General features: G+C 38.9%; 1 long non-coding RNA gene across 1 annotated transcript in view; it reads left to right on the forward strand.

Moving 5' to 3' along the window:
- The first annotated feature begins 221 nt into the window (after nucleotides 1–221).
- LOC107534142 (uncharacterized) overlaps nucleotides 222–20,102 on the forward strand; it is a 737,970-nt gene continuing 718,089 nt past the window's right edge. Inside the window, exon 1 of the long non-coding RNA XR_015715280.1 lies at nucleotides 222–302. This is a non-coding gene — a long non-coding RNA (uncharacterized LOC107534142). The remainder of the gene's footprint in view (nucleotides 303–20,102) is intronic.

Consider the following 20,102-nt stretch of genomic DNA (forward strand, 5'->3'; position numbering starts at 1 on the left):
CGGCATCCCTGGGGGACACACGCTCGCTCAGACGGGGACCTCTAGACAGCGACTCACCCGCGGGCTCACCTTTGGGGCGAGGGAGGAAACCCGAGCACCCGGAGAGACTATGCAGATGCTGGGAGAAAGCGCAAACTCCGCACAGACAGGTGCATCAGGTGGGAATCAATTTTTTTTTTTTTTTTTTTTTACCTTTTCAACATTATCCCGTAACAACATCGAAGGAAACACTGTTATTCCAGGACCTGCTGCACGGAGTCTGGAGTGGAGTCCCCTATCTGCCACTTAACATTCTGAAGCTGGTAAGTCTATTAACATTTATTTCTAAAGCCCAGTTCCTCATCTGGGAAATAGTAATAGTGCTAGTACCTACACCCTAGGAGGTTACTGAGGGTTACATAAAACAGTAACACAGTTACCTTTCCACATATAACCATTAAAGTCCTAAAGTGTAGCCTAATGTCATGGCTGTTTGAAACCACACATTTTGTGGAAAGGACAATATACAACATTTGGTAACTACCTGCTATATTTTGAGAGGAGTTCTAGATGTTTTTTGGGTTTTTTAAATTAGTTTCTTGGATACTCACAACAAATCTGCGCATTGACTATCACTACCTCTGTTTCATTGATGAGCAAGTGAAAGCACAGAGAGGTAAGTCATTTACTTGTCCAAGGTCACAAGGCTTATAATTGGGAGAGAAAGGACTGGAACACCCGTCATTATGACTTCAAAGCCATTGCTCTGCTCCACAATGTACCCCAGCCTCCCAGGGACAGCATACAAAGAACTGGATTTATTAGTCAAGGATCTATTACTATGATTACTTTTCATGTGTATATTTTTGTATTTGTCTGAGCTTGTTTTATATTCACTTAGCTCAACTTAGAAGTATTTTAAAGAAAGAGAAAGCTTGGTTTTAACATTGCTCACACTTACTGTGGAAGGAGGCCTTTTTCTATGTACGAATGGTAATTTTATTTCTGCCCTTAAAATGAGAAATAGGTCAACCTACTTACTTATTGCATTGCTTAAATCATCTTCTGGGATTTGGGCAGTTTAAGGCTTATAGGTCTTTTCTTGGCTATCTTCCTCTAAATCTCTTAAGGGATCATGGATATTCTATGCACATCCAATCAAATATTTATTAAAGAATATATAATATGACTGTAAATTTACTTTAACATTTTTCTGCTAAGAAGTTCAGAACCCTGTGACATAAAGCACCTCATTTATCTTCATATACATTCCCAAGGGAAGCGCTTGGTAGTATTATTAGCCCAGATTAAAAATAAATGGGCAACTCTAAGCCAGTTGTTCAGTTAGTCAGTCTATCATCAGGATTGATGGGGTTTCCACTATTTGCAGGTAACTGTGCTGGAATTAGCAGCCATGCTGTGTTCAGGGGCTCCACAGGTCAGGGCTAGACTTGTCTGGATTGAAACCTGAAATGGCTCAGGGGTGCCTCAGCTCATGTTTTCCTGATCATCTGCTTATTTGCCCAGCATGTGCCTAAAAAATAACATAATCCGCGTTGCCTGCATTTAAGATGTCATCAGCCATTATTCTGTCTGACCACCTCAGGCCTCAAGGCCCAGGTGAGTCATCATTCTCTCTGTAAGGACTGTCTTGATCCTCAGCAGAGGTCGTCACCTCTGTGTCTAGAGTTGAGACGATTAGATGGGTGGATATATGTGGGTAATATGTTCAATACAAGATACTGAGTGAATATATTTTGTGTATGTCTTCTCTAAAAGACCAAGAGCTTCTATGGGCCAGACATTATGTTTTATTTCTTTCTGTATCCTCGACACAGATCACAATGCCTGGCACAAAATGACATTTAAAGTTAGTTTACTGAATAATGTATGGAACTAGAAAACGTGTTTTATATGTGAAAATCAGACCATAAACCCACTGCCTCATATTATTTTTGCCTCTAGGTTGTAAAAATCATATCAATCAGTGGGTTGATTTTCTACTTCAAATGGCACCCTTCACACCTTACTTCAGAGCCTTACTTTCACCTTCTATAAATAAGGGGACAGCGATACGTCTTTGCTCCATAGGATACCATGTGAAACAAAGAAACAAATAGTAATGTGTATGAATTAGTTTTCTAGCTGCCATGACCAAGTATCACAGTCTGGTTAAACAACAGAAGTTTCCTTCCTTATAGTTCTAGAGGACATAATCCTGAGATCAAAGTGTCAGCAGAGTTGATTTCTTCTATGACTCCTCTTCTTGGCTTTTAGATAATCATCTTCTGCCTCCGTTTTCTCAAGGTCTTTTATTTTCCGTGCAAGTCTGCATCCTGATCTCGTCTTTCTATAGGGACATGCACCATATTAGTTTCGGGTTTATTCTTATGACCTCATTTTACCTTAATTACCTCTTTTTAAAATATATATGTATGTTTTTACTGATTTCAGAGAGAGGAAGGGAGAGGGAGAGAGAGAGAAACAACGACAAGAGTCATTGATCGGCTGCCTCCTGCACGCCCCCTGCTGGGAAGGAGCCTGAAACCCGGGCATGTGCCCCGGCCAAGAGTCGAACCTGGATCGCCTGGATCCTAGGGTGACGCTCAACCGCTGAGCCACACCGGCCAGGCTTAGTTACCTCTTTAAAGACCTTATCTCCAAATAGTCACCTTGTGAAGTGCTAGAGGTTAAAACTTTAACATATGAACTTTTCAGGGACACAATTCAGGATATAAAAAGGCTCAATACGATGCCTGGCATGTAACTGTCATTGTACTCATGGAAGCATTATTACTATCACTTTTGGCCAAAGATTTCCAATACATCAAAAGTGGCTTTACTTGTTAAATTGCTCCTTTGGTTTCTCGCTCAGCTTGCTTGAAAAGAAAAATAACATGTAGGCAGGGCACAAGCAATCTCAGCAAGAAGCGCAGGGCAGAGGGAGAAAGATGAAGAATCTCCCTAAAGTAAGGATACTCTGACCTCATTTACAGATTTAGCAGGAGCTTGTCATAAATGGAAAAACAGATGACCCAGATGAAGAAGGTGATGCTGTAAATGGTGGCAAATCGTTTAAGAAGAAAAATGAAAAGCGTGTGGAGGTGTATGTGGCGTTCAGGGGAAGTGCCAGAGAGTCAGAATGCCAAGCCTGAGAGGCATTAAAAAGGAACATTTCCATGAAAACCTAGCCATCAAATTTTGATGGGAAAAGAGCCATGAGACATAGCCTCATGTTAACCTTGTGATGAGCTTTGAGTCCGTCTTTCACACAGTCATCTGTCCTTCAGTCCCTGCTGTCCTTTCTCCCCTCCATTCCTCTATTCCTCCTCTGCTATATTCCACCAGAGCGAACCGAGTCCTCGCTGTGCAATGGGCACCGTCAGAGCGCACTGGGGCACACAGGAGGAAACAGCATCCCCAGGGGGATTCATGTACAGGTATACACGGTTAATTTTCATTATTTGTGGCAGTTCTAGAAAGACATCACAATGAATTAGCAAATACTGAATTATGGCTCCTAGGGAAAATACATACGCAGAAACACACACACACACCACACACATACACCACACATACTCATACACCACACACACATACCACACAGACTACAATATTAAATCCAGGAAACTACTCATTCTGGAAGGCTCTATTTTCCCAAAGCGAAAACAAAGTTCAGAAATCTTAAGTAACTTGCCTGAGGGTATCCCTGTAACAGGTGCCGTAGGTAATTAGAATTCAAACCCCATCCACAGCACTTCTCCCTGCCATCTCCATTTTCTGGTTATATAAATATAAATAAATCATTTATTTTCTGATTCCATGGCGAAATTGTTTCAACAGCACTTGAGACACTGATACTTCATTCCCAGTCCTTAAACAGCACACTTACAAAAGCGAATACCAATGCGCCTTGGGAACAGGTGGGCTGTAGTGCCCGTGTGCTGCAGTGAGTAGGGAAAGATTCCAAAGGCCAAAAAAAGGTCATGTCCAATGTTAGGGGGAGGAAAGGCCTATACTCTCCATAGGACTCTGTTGCAACCTCACCAGGACCATCCATCTGTGTATAATCGCCCCGTAACATTCAGAGTTCTGTGCTGAGCGGGGGGTGACCAACTGGCTAATTATTCCTGGAAGCATAGCTGCTTGCTTGGAAAGGGAATTCTCTCAGGTATAAATATTAGCGAGGAATGCCTATGAATAAATCAGGGGGTATTAGCAGAGAGTATTTCATCCAGAAATGTATCTGTTTCATTATTTCAACCATAACCTTTGAACAGAATATTGTTTAATAAACAAGCCAATATTTTGAGGACATACATGGTTCACTGATCCATAGTAGATGCAAGCCATGCTGTCTATCAACTAACTGAAGAGTTAGGTTCAAGTTTCCTTATAAATGGGGTGTGCGTATAAAATACACATATAAAAATGGTGTGTGTATATATGTATATATTTCTAGCCAATATTTATATGTTTACCTTTATATTGTCAAAAGCAGCATGGATGTGAAGAAAAGTGGCTGGGTTTGAATGCCGGCTTGCTGCTTTTGGTTGTGTGCTATTTGACCTCAGGTCTCTGTGCCTGTCTCCTCCTCAGCTGTAAAAGGGGAACCACAGTGACCACATTAGCTATAAAGAGTATATGAGAATATATGTTACTTTTAACTGGTTGCTAGTTTTACTTGTTTTTCAACCACCTTGGTAACAATGAAAATGTGTCATTGTCACAAAGTGGGTAGTTAAACTTGATATCTCTTCCTGGATTTAGATACATACACTTGAAGGCACCACACAGAAAATTCAACATGCCGACGTTTTAGATCAGAAAAGCATATCTGCACTACATTTTTTTTTTTAATTAATAAACTTTATTTTTAGAGAAGTTCTAGGTTTACAGAAAATTAAAAAGTACAGCACCTCCCTACCACTTTTCTCTATTATTAAAGTCTGGCATAGGCTTAGTGCATTTGTTACAATTAATGAACCAATATTGATACATTATTATTAATTAAAGTTGCTAGTTTATACTAGAATTCTTTTTTTTGTTGTAGAAAGGTAGTCGCTCTTGGCCTGTTGTGGGTCCCTAGAAGTCAAGATGAGCTTGTGTTTGCATGGAACTGTGTACCTCACCTATGGCCAAATCAGATTGTGCCAAGAGATGTGGTGCAAACTCACAGGGTGTCTGCTACAACATCATGATTTAGTTTTATCTTTACAGCAAAACCTACATCTTTTACAAAACTATGAGGGACATTGTCGTCTCTTAAGCGAATTACCTCCCGTTTTCTCCTATGAAAACAAATGTTTAGAAAGGTTAAGTCACTCCCCTAGAAGCCCAAGTGGCAGAAATGGAATTTGTACTTAAGTGTGCTGACTACATGTCCAATATCTTTCCCACACCTCTGGGTTGCTTCTCAGACAGCTAATGAGGGTTTGAATGCCCATAGGTATTATATTCCTAGAAATAAAAATAATGAGGAGGAATAGTCCCCCTCGTGAAACATTTTCACTTCTTAATAATTCACTTAATTAACATTGACCCAATACTTATATGCCTGGCACTCTGCTTGGCATGGAAAAGACAGAAACTGAAGAGCATTGGTTAACTACCTAGAGGAGATCAAAACAGTTTTTGGTTACACGCGTAGGTAAACAGAATATTACAAAGTACAGAAACAATGGCGAAGATAGCAGTGTGCCCAGGTTGTTAGGAGAACACAAAGGAAGGGCAGCTCAATGCAGCTGGTAGGATAAAGAGAATAAAATGAGACCTCTCTATTTTATTTGTAGGCCAAGCACATATTCTCTGACTCTTCTTGAATCCCGATGATGTGATTCTGAGGCCTAGGTAGCCTTCGATGCTTCCTAAGTCTGTAGTAATCAGAGCTGCTGTTACGATTCGCCCTTCTCCTTGAGTCCCATTCTTTTCTGAGGCCCTAGTGGCCTCGCAGCTTTAGTTGCCAGTTTCGGAATTATTTTTGTCTCTCTAGATCCGTACACCACGACCTGGCCAACTTTTCTTTTCTGAATCAGTAACAAGCCCATGCCTTATATTTTCAGGGCCCGGAGCAAGCACTGAAATGGAGACCTACCGACCATGTATCTCAACAGTTAAAAACTGCAAATCAGCTATCAAACTGTTGAGCAGGTCCTAGCTTCCTTCTTTGAAAAATACACCTTGATCACGGTCTTGAAGTCTCCGTGCAAATTTAGGATGTTCTTTTTGCCTCAGAATTCTGTCCCAGCACAAGAAGAAACGACCCTAAGCCCATGCTCCTTGTCCATGTTCTGAAGCCCACACATCGGAACGACTGAGCCCCTAAGTCTAGGCGTTAGCCACACTTCCCGCAGATCACGGCGCAGGGCCACCCTTCGGCCATAGAGTTGTGGCAGCGCTGGCGCGGTCTGCGCGGGGAACAGAGGTGGGCGCGGGCCCGGCTTCCTGGAGACTCCAGTGACGTGAGTTCAGAGCACGGTCTGGAACAAGGCGGGGTGTGGGCTCTGGGTGGGGAGGAGTAGGACCTCAGGAAGGAAGGGGGCTGGCCTCTGAAGCTCAGGGCGTAGGAACTTACCTCCTTTTTCCCAGGTGTGAGTGAACTGCTTGCATGTCAAGGTCAAAATTCTGTCCCTCATTTTCATAGTAATGTAATCTAACTTATTTCTTATGATCCACCTTATTTCTCAACCACTTTGTGACAGCTTTGGTGACTCTCCCTCATCCTAACGATAACATATTACTTCCTTTTCAGAACAACAACAACAAAACTCTGCTTTTAATAATAATAGCGTATATATACCTAGCATAGGTGGCCTATAATAGTCACATAATATATGATTATATAACATAACTATGAATATAATATAATACCACCCTAAGGTTTATTGAGGGCATTGCATGGACCATGCACCGTGCTATCCAAGCTATACTATCAAATGCACTTCTAGAATCACATTATTGCGTTGTGTAGTTACTTACGTTAATGTCCCTTGAGCACAGGGGCTGTGTCCCCCCCTCTCTGTATCTACAGTAGCTATGAAGGTCCTCACCAGAGTAAGTTTTAGATAAACGTTTGCAAAGTGAACGCAGGGTTGATCAGAGCATTATATTTGTCTGACGCTATTAGTCTCCATCTGCCTTATTCGTTTTCCTCTCCCCGGATATGATCGATTTAATCTGCCAAATTGGCCCCAAGAGACTCCTTAAGGACACAGTGAACAGCATTCTGAATGACTGCAGATACTTTTCTCACTATGTTCCTAAATGGTGACCATTTTCAAGATAATACAGAAGGCCCTAAAAGGCTCTGACAGGACAGATATCACTGAAAATGTTAGGAGCCTAGTTCGTTTTCCCAGCCATCCTGTCGACATAATTATTTTGCAAAATAAATTAAATGTGCTCGTGCTTGAGGGGCTTAGTTTATAGAGAGTTAAAATGCAATGGAAAAATCACCCATAAGAAATTTCAAGAGTTACCCTTGTAAAATGTTCAGTACATAATAATTTGTCATTTTTCTGATGTGTCTGTAGTATATTTGTCCTTCACATTAACTGTGAGAAAATGTTATACCATTTCTCCCTTGAGCTGAACATAAGTTCTTATAAATTTCATGTTTTAATGAGTTGATAATGCATCAGCAGTGAGGTATAGCCTGCTTCCTAGCAAATTTGTAAAAGGAGATTTTCAAGATAAAAATCAACGTTATTTATGTGCTTCCATTAATATGAATAATGTATCGGTTTAGCTTAAGCTGAATAAATCAGCTTAAACATTAATAAATTACAAAATATTCAGAAAGAATCATCTTTCTCCAGAGATTATTATCAAATATGTTTCTCTCAGATGCCTTACATATACACGTATATATATACACACACACACATAAGTGAGAAGAGAATACTGAGCACTCCTCCTTGGTATAAACTCTTATTGCCTTTTATTCAGTAAATGCTATTTTTATTCTAAACAGTCAATTGTAACTAAAAGGTTTTGGGGTCGATGGAGTCTGAGAGACTGGAACACAGTCTAAGGATTAGTTGGGTGGTTATGGACAAGGAGGCTGTAAGTAGAATGAGCCTAAATAAAGTATGTCTTTAAGAAATGTGACCGTGACAACAGAAATAATAGATGAGTGAAATAATTACTTAAGAAAATCAGAGATCCTTTACCATGCTTCCAAGAGAAAAATGGCTCCTAATTGTTACATAAATATTACTTACTTTTGAGAGGTGAGGTCATCATCTCATAGTAACCTTTATGTTTCCGTGGATATGAAGTCTCTGAAATCAGAAAGACGTGGCTCAACCTCCAGTCTCACTACCTATTAGCTGTGTGGCGTTTGACAATTTACCTGTTCTTTCCCAGCTTCCAATCACCTGTCTATCAAATAAAGTAATAGAATACCTCACTTTCAGGGTTGCTGTAAGGGTTATCTGAGATAATCCATATAAAAGGGCCTAAAAGTTCCCAGACATAGAATAAATGACAATTATTATTTTTCATTTGTTTCTACCCTACTTTGTATGAGTATTCTGCAATTAATTAAATGACAAATTTTAGTTGAATTAGATCAAATGTTAACTTTGGGAAACAAAATGCAGGCTAGGTTCTACATTAAACATAAGAAAATAACTGGAACCTATGTCTGTGGTGCACACAGAGCCACATTTCAGGAAGGTCATTCAGATGCCATCTTTTTAACGATTTACCCACATACACAATCTCATCAGCTAAAAGCCTTTTCTCTCTCCCTTAGTTTTCATTCAGTCAACATACTGGACAATTACCATGAGCCTGCGATGCTACAGTGCTGGCTGTTGGAGCCTTTACAGTGATCAAGAGAAGAAGGATTCCTAATTGCCCCGAGTTTGTAGTCAGGAGGGACATAGGCAATTTCAGGTTAGAGGACATTTCAATCAAATATGATAATTGTGATGATAGAGAACTAGCATAGTCAGAGGAGAGTTTTTAGAAGAAATGGTGGCTGGGATGAGAGGTAAAGACTGGATAGGGCAGGTGAAGAGATGGAAGGAGCGGGGAGTCAAAATGGAGCAGCCTGGCCTTGTGTTAGAATCTGGGAAAGACAGAAAACTCTGAAACAGGTTTGGCCTATTTGAAGAATCGAATAAATAAGTAACCTCTAAATTTAGGTAGGATGTAAACTAAAGAAAGCTGATGCCTAGCAAGAGACCACAAGAGCAAACAAATAAATAAATAACCAAGAGATCAGAAGACTATATCATGAAGGACTTGTTAAGAGTTTGTACTCAGGCAGTGGGGAAAATCTCTCAACATCTCAGTAGTTCCCTATTAATTATGTATTTTTCACATTCTATTTTGTATGATAGTTATTTATTGATAAGCCTATATTCCCTATGTAATATGCTATCCTCCAAAGTAGGAGCCATATCACTGCATTCATTCAGCCCAGCACAACTTATTATACACAACACATTTCTCAGTTTATAGTTGACCTTCACAGGTGCCACCCCATTAAATCCTCATAATAACCTTTTGACAAATGGCTTATTCATTGCTCCCTATTTGCAAATAAAGTAATTGAGTTACACAAGTGGAATGACTAGCAAATGGAAAACCCAGGACATGAACACAGAACTGATGGCGATGATAGAAGTGTTCTACTAAGGGGTAGGAAGGGCAAAAGTAGGTTTATAGTTATGAGTCAGCCAGACACAGTTTATTCTTATATGATTATTTATTAATTATTGTATTATTTTCCGTACGAACAACTGTAAACCTACTTTTGCGTAACCCTGTAGGTACACATCCAATAATGTAGCCACTAGCCGCATGTGGCTATTACGCACGTGAGATGTGGTGGTGCAACTGAGAAATGGAGCTTTAAATTTATTTAATTTGAATCAATTTAAATGTTAATAGCCATGTGTAGCTAAGGGTTACCATATTGACAGTACAGCTGTATATTATGATATCTCATCATACTTGCTCAATAAATGGGGACCAAATAAGCACATGAGTGCTTTAGAGGATTAGTCCATCATTACGTCATTCGTGTATGACTTTGGATTCTATATTATTTATATCTTGAAATGTTCTGTTCATAGACCTGAATGAAACCAGGATACATTTTTCTACCATATTTTGACAAATAATATCTTCTATAATAATTGAGTTTCCTTATGAGGATATACATTCTTGAAGCTTGCCGCATTGCGGTAACAGCAATTTGTTTTTGTTAGATTACCTATACATTTTAAAAAATTAATAATTGTCATATGAATGATAGTATGTTATTTCTTTAAATTAGCCAGATTATCACATCCTCTATGTAGTCTATGAAAAGTAATTACATATACACTGAGTGCATTAGTTTGCTAGGGCTGCCAGAACAACATGTCACATACTGGATGGCTGAAACAGCGGGAGTGTATTTTCTTACAGTTCTGGAGGCTGGGAGGCCATGGTCAAGGTGTCTGCAGGACTGGCTTCCTCTAACACCCCTCTCCGTGGCTGGCAGCTGGGAATCCGTCCGTGCATGGCCACCTCTGGTGCCTCCTTGTATGCCTTCATCACCTCTTCTAATGAAGACACTGGTCAGATTGGATTAGTGTCCACCATAGTGGACACTCATTTTTTGACAATTACTTTTTTAAAGGTCCTATCTCAAAATGCAATCTGAAGTACCAGGGTTAGGGCGTCAACATAAGAATTTGAGGAGTGGGGCACGGTTTAGCCCATAACATCCCCTTCCAGGCTATTTCTTCTCTCATCACAGGAGTTCCTGAAGAGGGTTCTGAGCACAAAATTGGAGATTATTTAATCATTTTTATAACTATTCTGCACTTTTTAAGTATATAGTGATACAAAAGATGTTTGATTCAGACAAAACACTTATCTTCAATTTTTTATAAGACAGGAAATTAGTGGAAAATGCTAAAGGCCAATCATTAATTTCCAACAAGCATTTTGAAGTACAATGCCCCACAATTTTTTACTAGGACTTACAAAATACGAATCATTTTATTGTGTATAATAAAACTGTAATTTGATTAAAATTAATCCTGCAGGCTAAAAAGCTTTTAAGTATACTTATTCCTTCACATGTGCTTCTTGTTTTAACGTTTGTTTGCTTGGGATAAATTTCAACCACTGAAATAATGGAAACTTGCTTCCGTATGCCAGTAGTATCTATTTTTGCCCCCTGATGACAACTTAAAATAAAGGGCACATTTTGGTTAGTAAAGTGAAAAGCCATAAAAGGGAAAGGGGGCTTGGGGGTGGTAGAGGAAGGTAAAGGGGGGATAAATGGTGATGAAAGAAGACTTGACTTGGGGTGGTGAACACAATACAATGTACAGATGATATATTATAGAATTGTACACCTGGAACCTATATAATTTATTAACCAATGGCATTCCAATAAATTCAACAAACTTTAAGAAAATGTTAGACTTATACAACACTAACCTGTGCTAATTCTATCAGTATCTGAGACTAACTGGCTAAATTCACAACATGCTAATATGGGGAAAGGGGTAATTACATAGCGCTGATGACTTGAATGGCCCACATCTTCAAATGGAGAGGCAGTGTGAAAATTGCTCCAGTTGGAGTGAGAGAAAATGATGCTTTTTGTTCCTTGAACTACCTGAAAGTATCACCTGCCACCCATCTTTTATCAAACTTCTATTTCCCCTTCTTTCTAGAGACTGGGTCTTTTGAAATCTAAATTTCTACCCCTTTCTTTATCCAGCTCCTTTTCCAGGCTACAGTCTTTCCCTAACTTACTTTTTTATGGAAACTTTTAGGCCTTGGGCTCAAGAGTGAGTGAGAGCTTCTAGTTCTAAGGAGGGCAGAGGGAAGACTTACTTATGATACCCTTCTTTTATTTTTTATTTCTTTCTAAACTTCTGTGATTACCCACAGAGAACTGGAAAAAAATATATCTTCAAAGTTTTAGTGGTATGTGAGCTTTTCTCCTGCCAATAGACCTACTATGTTTAATAGTGAAGATTCAGACCCCCATTGTTAACGTAATTTGTAAGCAGTTATGCAAAGAGCTAGGCTATCTGCCTTCAGAAAGTAAGCAACATGCAAATGAACATCACAAAACCTCTTATTAACTTAGTGTTACATAGGGCTATGCCCAAGTGCTTCCTGGTTCTGGTTTTGTTTTAGATTTGGTTTCTTTGTGGCACATTTCTTCTCTTTTACTAATTTTATTTTTCATAATTGAAAATATCATTTAAAAATATAATTTTTGTTTTATTATTTTAAAGGTAGACAGCATACGTTGAAAAAAACCCAGTTAGCACCAACATTAATCTCGTATGATGAAAATAATATGTTATAATACTTGTGGGAAAGATTATAATGGGTAACTCAGGACAATTTCCTTAAAATTATAATGATATTTTCACATGTATTCATAATGAATATTTATATTACATTTACTTATTGATACCATGTATATGTGTCGGCAGGAATGTCAGAGGGGCGTAGTTCAGGACTCATGTTGTTGAATGTATATCTGCAGTAGGATTTTATGTCTGCCTTTACTTGCCTACGTGATTCTTAGGAACCGTCCGATCTGTGATAACAGTAGCTACCTCTTATTGAGTGCCTACTATGGACCAGAAAATATGCTAAGTACAGCAATTGTATCATAGCAAATAACATTCTTCCCCAAAAGTTCAAATGAAGCAGCTTGAATGAATAGATTTAAATGAACTGACAGAGGTGTTGGCAGAGTTAAAGGAACAAAAAAGCCTGATGAGGAACCAGAGGCTGGAAACGATGGGAAGGCCTTACCGTCCTTAGGATGGAGGGAAAGGGGAAGAAATAAAGTACCAAGCCTCAGTGAAAGCTGAAAACACATAGCTCTGGCTTCAAATCTCTTTTCCTCCTATTATGATGCCTTTCTTATGGATATATTACATTTTAACTAAAATTACGTTGGTTTATATATCTATCTCTTCCATGGGACCATCACACATGGACTCTGCTATTTTTTTTTAAATCCCTCATAAGCTCAGCCTGAGTTTAGCTTTATAGCAGGGTCACAATATTTAATTGAAGGATGAATGAATGAATGAATGAATGAATGAATGAATGAATGAATGAATTCAGAGTTTTTATGATGCAATTTAAAGTCCCTATTATAAGAAAAGCTCCTTAGTAAACTCTTGATATTCTTCTTAGAGAAACATTTGTTTTTTGAAAGTAGAGCAGTGTTTCTATTTTGAACTTCTAAAGAGGAGAGCTTGAGAAGTGGATAGTAGAAAATATACTCATGGTGTGTATATAACAATCTGAAGAACTGGTCCCTTAGAAGCCGTAAACATTTCAGAAGGCGACTCAGAAACAACAACATACCTGGCATTCAGATGAGCTAGACTCAGACTGTTTTCCCTCAGATACCCAATTTTAATCATTGGGTGACTCTTATTGATCTTATAATTTTACATTAGCACAGAAAACAAGTTCATTGTGTATAAAATAATGACAGTGTTGTCCAGCCTTTGGCGCTTATTTTGATGCCCATGGTGTAAGTTGCTGTTACAGCTGTTAGAAACACAGAACTGTGCAAAAGACAAAATCCCTACCCCAGTGGAGCCTACAGTCAAGTCTGGAAAAACAGAAGAAAAAAAAAACCCAAAAAACCAATACATCCAAAACTAAATTTAAAATATAATGACAGAAATGTTTATGTAGTATGAAAATAATAAAACAGAGTAAGGCGATGAAGAATGATGAGGTGCTACTTTAAATAGGGTGGGGAGGAAAGGTCTCCTTTGGGAGAAGGCATTCTAACTGAGACTTTAATAAAGTGAGAAACAAGCTGAGCAGATACTGAGGGATAAGTACAGGGTTAAAGAAATGGAAATGTATTTAAGATAGAATAAATGTAAAGAAAAAAGATGACTTTGAGAATTGAATGTAATGTAATGTATGAAAAAACGATATAATCTATCATACTGTGTATTAGTTTCTTAGGGCTCCTGAAACAAATTACCACAAACTGGCTGGCTTAAAGTAACAGAAATTTGTATTGTCACAGTTTTAGAGGCTAGAAGTCTGAAATCAAGGAGTCAGTATAGCCATGCTCCTTCTGAAAGATTTCCTTGTTTTTTTGTCTGGCTTCTGGTGATTCACTGCTGGTCTTTGGTGTTTCTTGGTTTGTAGCTGCAGCTGCTTAGCTCCAATCATCAGACCTGACTTTCTCCCTGCATGTCTGTCTTCATGGGCCGTCTAATAAGGACACTGATCTGATTGGATTAGGGCCCCACCCTGTTCCATTAGGTCCTCATCTTAACTATCTCTGCAATGACTCTTTTACCAAATAAGGCAGATTCTGAGGTACTTCAACATATCTTTTGGGTGTGGGGGGAGACATCAGATAATGTGGTGTTATTATTGGAAGGGGTTTCTTACTTTTTAAAAATGTTTTTATTGATTTCAGAAAGAGGAAGGAAGAGGGAGAGAGAGCAACTTTGATGAAAGGGAAACATTAATCTACTATCTTCTGCACACACACACCCCCCCCCCACTGGGGATTAAGCGTACAACCCAGGCATGTGCTCTGACCAGGAGTCTAACTGGTGACCTACTGGTGCATGGGGCAGTGCTCAACCAACTGAACCACACTGGCTGGGCAGGGATTTCTTAGTTTTGATAGTCTTCTAGTAAGGAAATCAGAAGAGTTAGGAATGGATGACAGAGGAGACTAATGTGCATTTTTCCTTTTTGGGGAAATATTTTCATGGTGTATCTTAGGTCAAAAGCACAGTGCTGAAAAGGCAAAATCAACCTTGCCCTGATTAATTTTAAGAAAAGTTAGTTCTAGAATAATTTTTCTTCTCAGGATTATAAGCAAGAGCAGAGATTTACTTCTGGCCACTAAATCGTTAGAAGCAGGCTACAGGAAATGCTTTTAACTTGAAATATAAGGCTACCCAGTGTAAGTTGAAAGAAATATTCTACTTATGTCTGAAGTCAAAGATGAGGTTCAACTAAATAATCACTGAGAATAATTAAAAACTGAGAACAATATTAAATTATACCTAACGCATTAGATTCCTTAAAAACATGTTCATGAACTATCTATAACTTTTTAAAAAGATATATTTTAATTAAAAGTTTAGGTTTTTTTATATTATTGACATGCGTGTGTGTGTGTGTGTGTGTGTGTGTGTACATGCATGTGTGTGTTCCAAATTAGATAAAGGGAACGAATGTTCAGGTTACATTATGAGGTCATGGCCATTGCAATATTGAAAAGTCAGGGTATTTTGAGCCAAAAAGTATGTATTTCAGCTCAACCACTACATATTTGCCTGTTCTTGGAAAAATAACCTCATCCCTCTGTAGCTCAGTCATCTTGTCTATCAGGGTTGGTAGGAGGGTGAAATAAGACATCACACATAAAGTACCTATCCATGATATAACTTAGGTTACCCATGAATGTTAATTACCTTTCTTCTTCCCTCTACTAATAGTTTACTGTAATTATAACCAAATTTCCAAGGAAGAAAAAACTCTCAAAACTAAGCCAATACTATCATATAAAAAACTGATTGTAAGCCATCTCTGCATCCTCTGCAATGCTGAGGAAAATTCTCCACTTCAATTTTCTATTTCAATTATGTGTTGAAAGAGTGAATGATTATAATAGAACCTGACTCCAGCAAAACTAGTGTCCTGACTCCTCAGCAACTCTTACAAGGCTTCCCAACAGCGTGTCAGAATCTATCCCCCACTGTTCTGCTCGTAACAGTCATCACCTGTTCTCAACTTGTCCTCTGCAAGGGTTCCATTCTTGACTTTATATAATTAACTCTCTACACAGTATTCGGGATGAGCTTTTAAAATACAAAGTAGTCCTCACTACTTTCCTGCTTACAAACGTCCAAAGAATTTCTATGGCATTACAGTGAAATCCAAAAATGTTTGCAATCCACAGCCGTGGCCTTTGCTTCCCACCCTCCCCTTATTCCCACCGCTCATCCTCATGTTCATCAGCCCTTGTTTCTAGCCTTCAAGCACAAGACCAGTTCTGCATTTGAGCCTTTAAACTTGTGCTAACTTGACTTCTTCCCTAGATACACCCAGGAATATACGCCTTCATTCCTTTACCCATTTATTAAACAGATATTTGTTGAGCACCATCTAGTCGTGGTTCCAGGAGTTGGGGATACAGGTATAAACAAAGCAGGCAAGCCCTGCCCCTCATGAGTCTATAGGGAAAGGTTGACAATAAACACAGATATATAAACAAGCAAACAGTAAATAGGAGGTGACAAGTGCAGTGGGGGGGAAATTAAGCAGGAAAGAAGTTTAAGTAGTCCTGAGAGGGAGGGGAGGGGGGTTTTAAACATTTTAAATAATGTGGCAGGAAAGGCCTTTTTGGTAAATTGAGTAAAGGCCTAAAAGAAGTGAAAGAGGAGACATGTGCCATCTGCAAGAAGGGCATTCCTGGCAAAGGGAGCTGCAAAGGCTGAGGTGGGAGCTTGATCGAGGTATGTTGCTGGAGCTTTTTAATGGAGGTATACCAGAAGGAAGTTAGATCAATGAGGTGATGGTTTTGGAGGTTCTGCTGGATTTTGTAGGACCTTATAACAACTTTGAATTTCATTCCAAATGAGATGGAAAGAAATTGGAGGTTTTTAAAACTGATAGACAGATAAAATCAATGTTTTCAGAGTGCAGGAGGGTTCTTTCTTATCATGACAAATATTTGTTAAATGAATGAATACAATTAATGAAGTTTGTTTTTTTTCTAAAAAAAAGCTCATCAAATTTTAAACTAGTACATGATGTAGTAGGCAGTTAGATGGACATGATGGAGTAGGAATGACAGGCCAGGTACAGAAAGTCACTAGGGTGGAAAACCCCAGGTGCCTGGAAATGGGCAAAACTGGGAAAACAAGGATTATAGGAATGCTTCCAGGGTGACCTTTCCTCCCCTAGCACGTCGATAGCCATGTAGCTTAAACCCCCTGACATTTCCTATCACTGGTCATGCGGTGCTGACCCTCTCCTGACCTTTCCCCCTGACCTTCCCTCCCCTGGCATCCCCCTAGTCATGTGGTAGATCCCCTTAGAGAAGGAACAAAGGGACAAGAGAATAGCCACAAACGACTCTTATCACAAGCCCTTGCACAACAACTGCATTAAGCATTAAGCCCTCAGAACAATAACGTTCTGGCCCACATCAAATAATATTAAGAACCAAACCTTGGGTCTGTTGACCACAGAGACAGAGTTTTGGTCAAACCAGACATAACATCTAGCCTCAGTTCTGTTTTCTCTTCAGGCCTAGAAAAGCAGCAAACCAGACCAAGGGACGCCATGGCTGACAGCCGGACCAGCCGAAATGACTCAGGACCCCCTACTCTAGCAATGACCAATCAGTAGAGACCATGACCCTGAAAGGACACATCTGGAATGCTGATGAATATTTTATTGAGGCCCTCCCCTGAGACTTCTCACAAAATCCTCACCTTTGGAAACCAGATAAAAGCCCTTAAGATGAAGGACCCAGCCTGTACTCTCTCTCTCTCTCTCTCTCTCTCTCTCTCTCGAGCAGGCCCACACCTTCCCCCAGCCCCTTCTTTCCCTAGGGGAGCTGTCTGTGGAACATGCCAGTGCCTTTCCCCTTTCCTTCCCCCAGGTGTGTTTTCTTTGCCTTCTCTCTCCTAAGCTCCAAGGGCCCTTCTTTTGCCTCTGTAACTTCTTTCCTGAGTTCACACAGCCCAGCTGGCTCACTTCTTCTACAGCTCACTTCTACCTCTGTGACTTTCTAAATAAATTTTCACTTGTATTTGAGTCTTGACTCTAAATTCCTTCTTAGCCAAACCCAAAGACTGAGATCTAACTTCACATTCCTACCCTTCTATTATGTAATATTCAAGCAGTGAAATAAACCCAATCCTTTATTTGCTATTGCACCTTGATAAACCTAAGTGATCTTCACTGAATGCGTATAAAGTATCTCAGGGTTAGCATGCTGCCTGTCACTCCTTTGTCTTTTCTGATATTAGCTTGCCAAGTACTAAGAAGCTGAATTTAATAAGCGTTTGTTTCCAATTGTTATGCTCACTGTGCAAATGACACCAAATCTCTGAATTTACAATTTATTAACATTCCTCGAATGGCACTGTTTGCTGAAAGATTGAGAAGATCCAGGCAGAGTAGAAAATCTTTACTGCCTCTGATTCCCCCCTTCCCCGCCTGTTTCTTTCACTGAGAATAGGGGCTTTAAAATGAATACCTTTATTTATTTGTTCCTGAGTAGAAGTGCAGTGATATGACATCTCTGATGTCAGCATTTCACATTTAAACAACTTTACTTTCTGTATGATATACAAAACAGCCTGAATTCATGCCATATTTAGTTGAGGCAAATAACAATAAAAAATGGGACATGGACCATTGGGTATTTTGTGCAGTGGGGAGAGATGCATGGGCTTTAGAAACAAATTTGAGTTTGAATTCTTGCTTTGTAATTTACTTATTCTGTCATAATGAGCACATTATTTCCACTAAACAGCTCCTTTATCTAGAAAAAAAAGGTAAATGGCATTTGTTGATTTAGTGGTATAACAAGAGAAAAACGCAAAGTAGTTCCCTTCACATAGGTTTACAGTGCAGTTGATGGTGGTATTAGCTAAACTTTTCCTGGTTGGCCTCTTCAGGGGCCTCGCCTAGATTTCTTTATTTGCATTGAACTCTCCTGAAACCTAGCCAAGGAGACATATTCTTGCATAATTATTTCTCCTATCAAATATGAAGCAGGAAAGAGTAAATCTTTATTTTGCCTTCCTGAGAACTTTCATTGAATCCTTTGTCTTCCTTCCACGTGACAGTCTCACCCTTTGGTTTTAACACAAGGTTAAGATTTTTAACCCAAGAGCAATTATCTGGTAAAAATAAAAAAGGAAAGAAAGAGAAAAGCTGCATTTGGTTGCCCAATGCAGCAAAAGTCTTGACTCTGAGTCATAGCCTGATAACTATGGAGAGTATGCAGTTAAGACTTAACTACGGAATTGTGGGAAGTATAGAGTGATGGTGGGCTCTGATTCAGAAGATATGGATCTGAATGCTGCGAAGGGAACCAAATGATTTGTTCCTGTTAACCTGTCTCTCTGTTAATTTGATTATTAGCTCAGCTAGAACTTACAAGGTAGGAGGAAATGTATTAATTTTTTCTATCCATCGCTTTCTGAGGATTGATTTTTTTAGGTAAAAATTAAGGGTAATATTAGCTACCAAGTTGTGTCATTACAAAAATAAAATGAGATGTTGTCCCTGCTATATATAAGCCTTACTAAAGTTATTTCAATCTTAACCTAATTGTGTCACTTGCTATCATATATCCTTGGACTTCAAGCTTTAACTGTAAACTTAAAAAGATAAGTTAGAACTTAATTTTCAACCTTTAGTGATAGAAAAATATTCTAGGGGACATGTTTAAAATACAGATTTCTAAGTCCTGTCCTCAGAGATTTGGGCAATGCACCTAGTATGTGTCCTGGGAGCCCACATTTAGCAATCTCTCCAAAGGAAGATATCCCAAAAGTGGACCATATATCACACTTTGGTGAATACTGGATTAAATGATTGCTAAAATCTTCTGTAGTCTAGAAATGCATACATGTATAAATGTATATTTTTAAAATGTTAGTCCATATTATTACAGTTTCAATGGTAAATAACCTAATTATGAATGAGGCTGCTATGAATATGTCTTATATATGTCTTTTGGTTGCTATAAGCCCCCATTTCCCATGGGTATATACCAGTGAGTGGGATAACTGGGTTGTATTTCCCTAGGTATTTGACAGTTTGAGATGTTAGGCATACGTTTAGCTTTCGCAGGTACTGCCAAACAGTTATTCGAATTGATTGTGACAATTTACAATCCTATGATTGATAGATAATAGGTATATAATAGATAGATGACAGATAGATATAGTTAGATATAGCTATAGACTAAAATAAATATATATGTCATATGTAATATCTCACTATAAGACTTTACTACATGTCTTTACCAATGCTTAATATTTTCCATATTTTTACTTTTTCTATCCTAATGGATATCCAAAAGTGCTCATCATGGTTTTTATTTTTATTCC

The sequence above is a fragment of the Miniopterus natalensis genome, chromosome 11 (genome assembly GCF_054644295.1).
Source record: "Miniopterus natalensis isolate mMinNat1 chromosome 11, mMinNat1.hap1, whole genome shotgun sequence".
NCBI lineage: Eukaryota > Metazoa > Chordata > Mammalia > Chiroptera > Miniopteridae > Miniopterus > Miniopterus natalensis.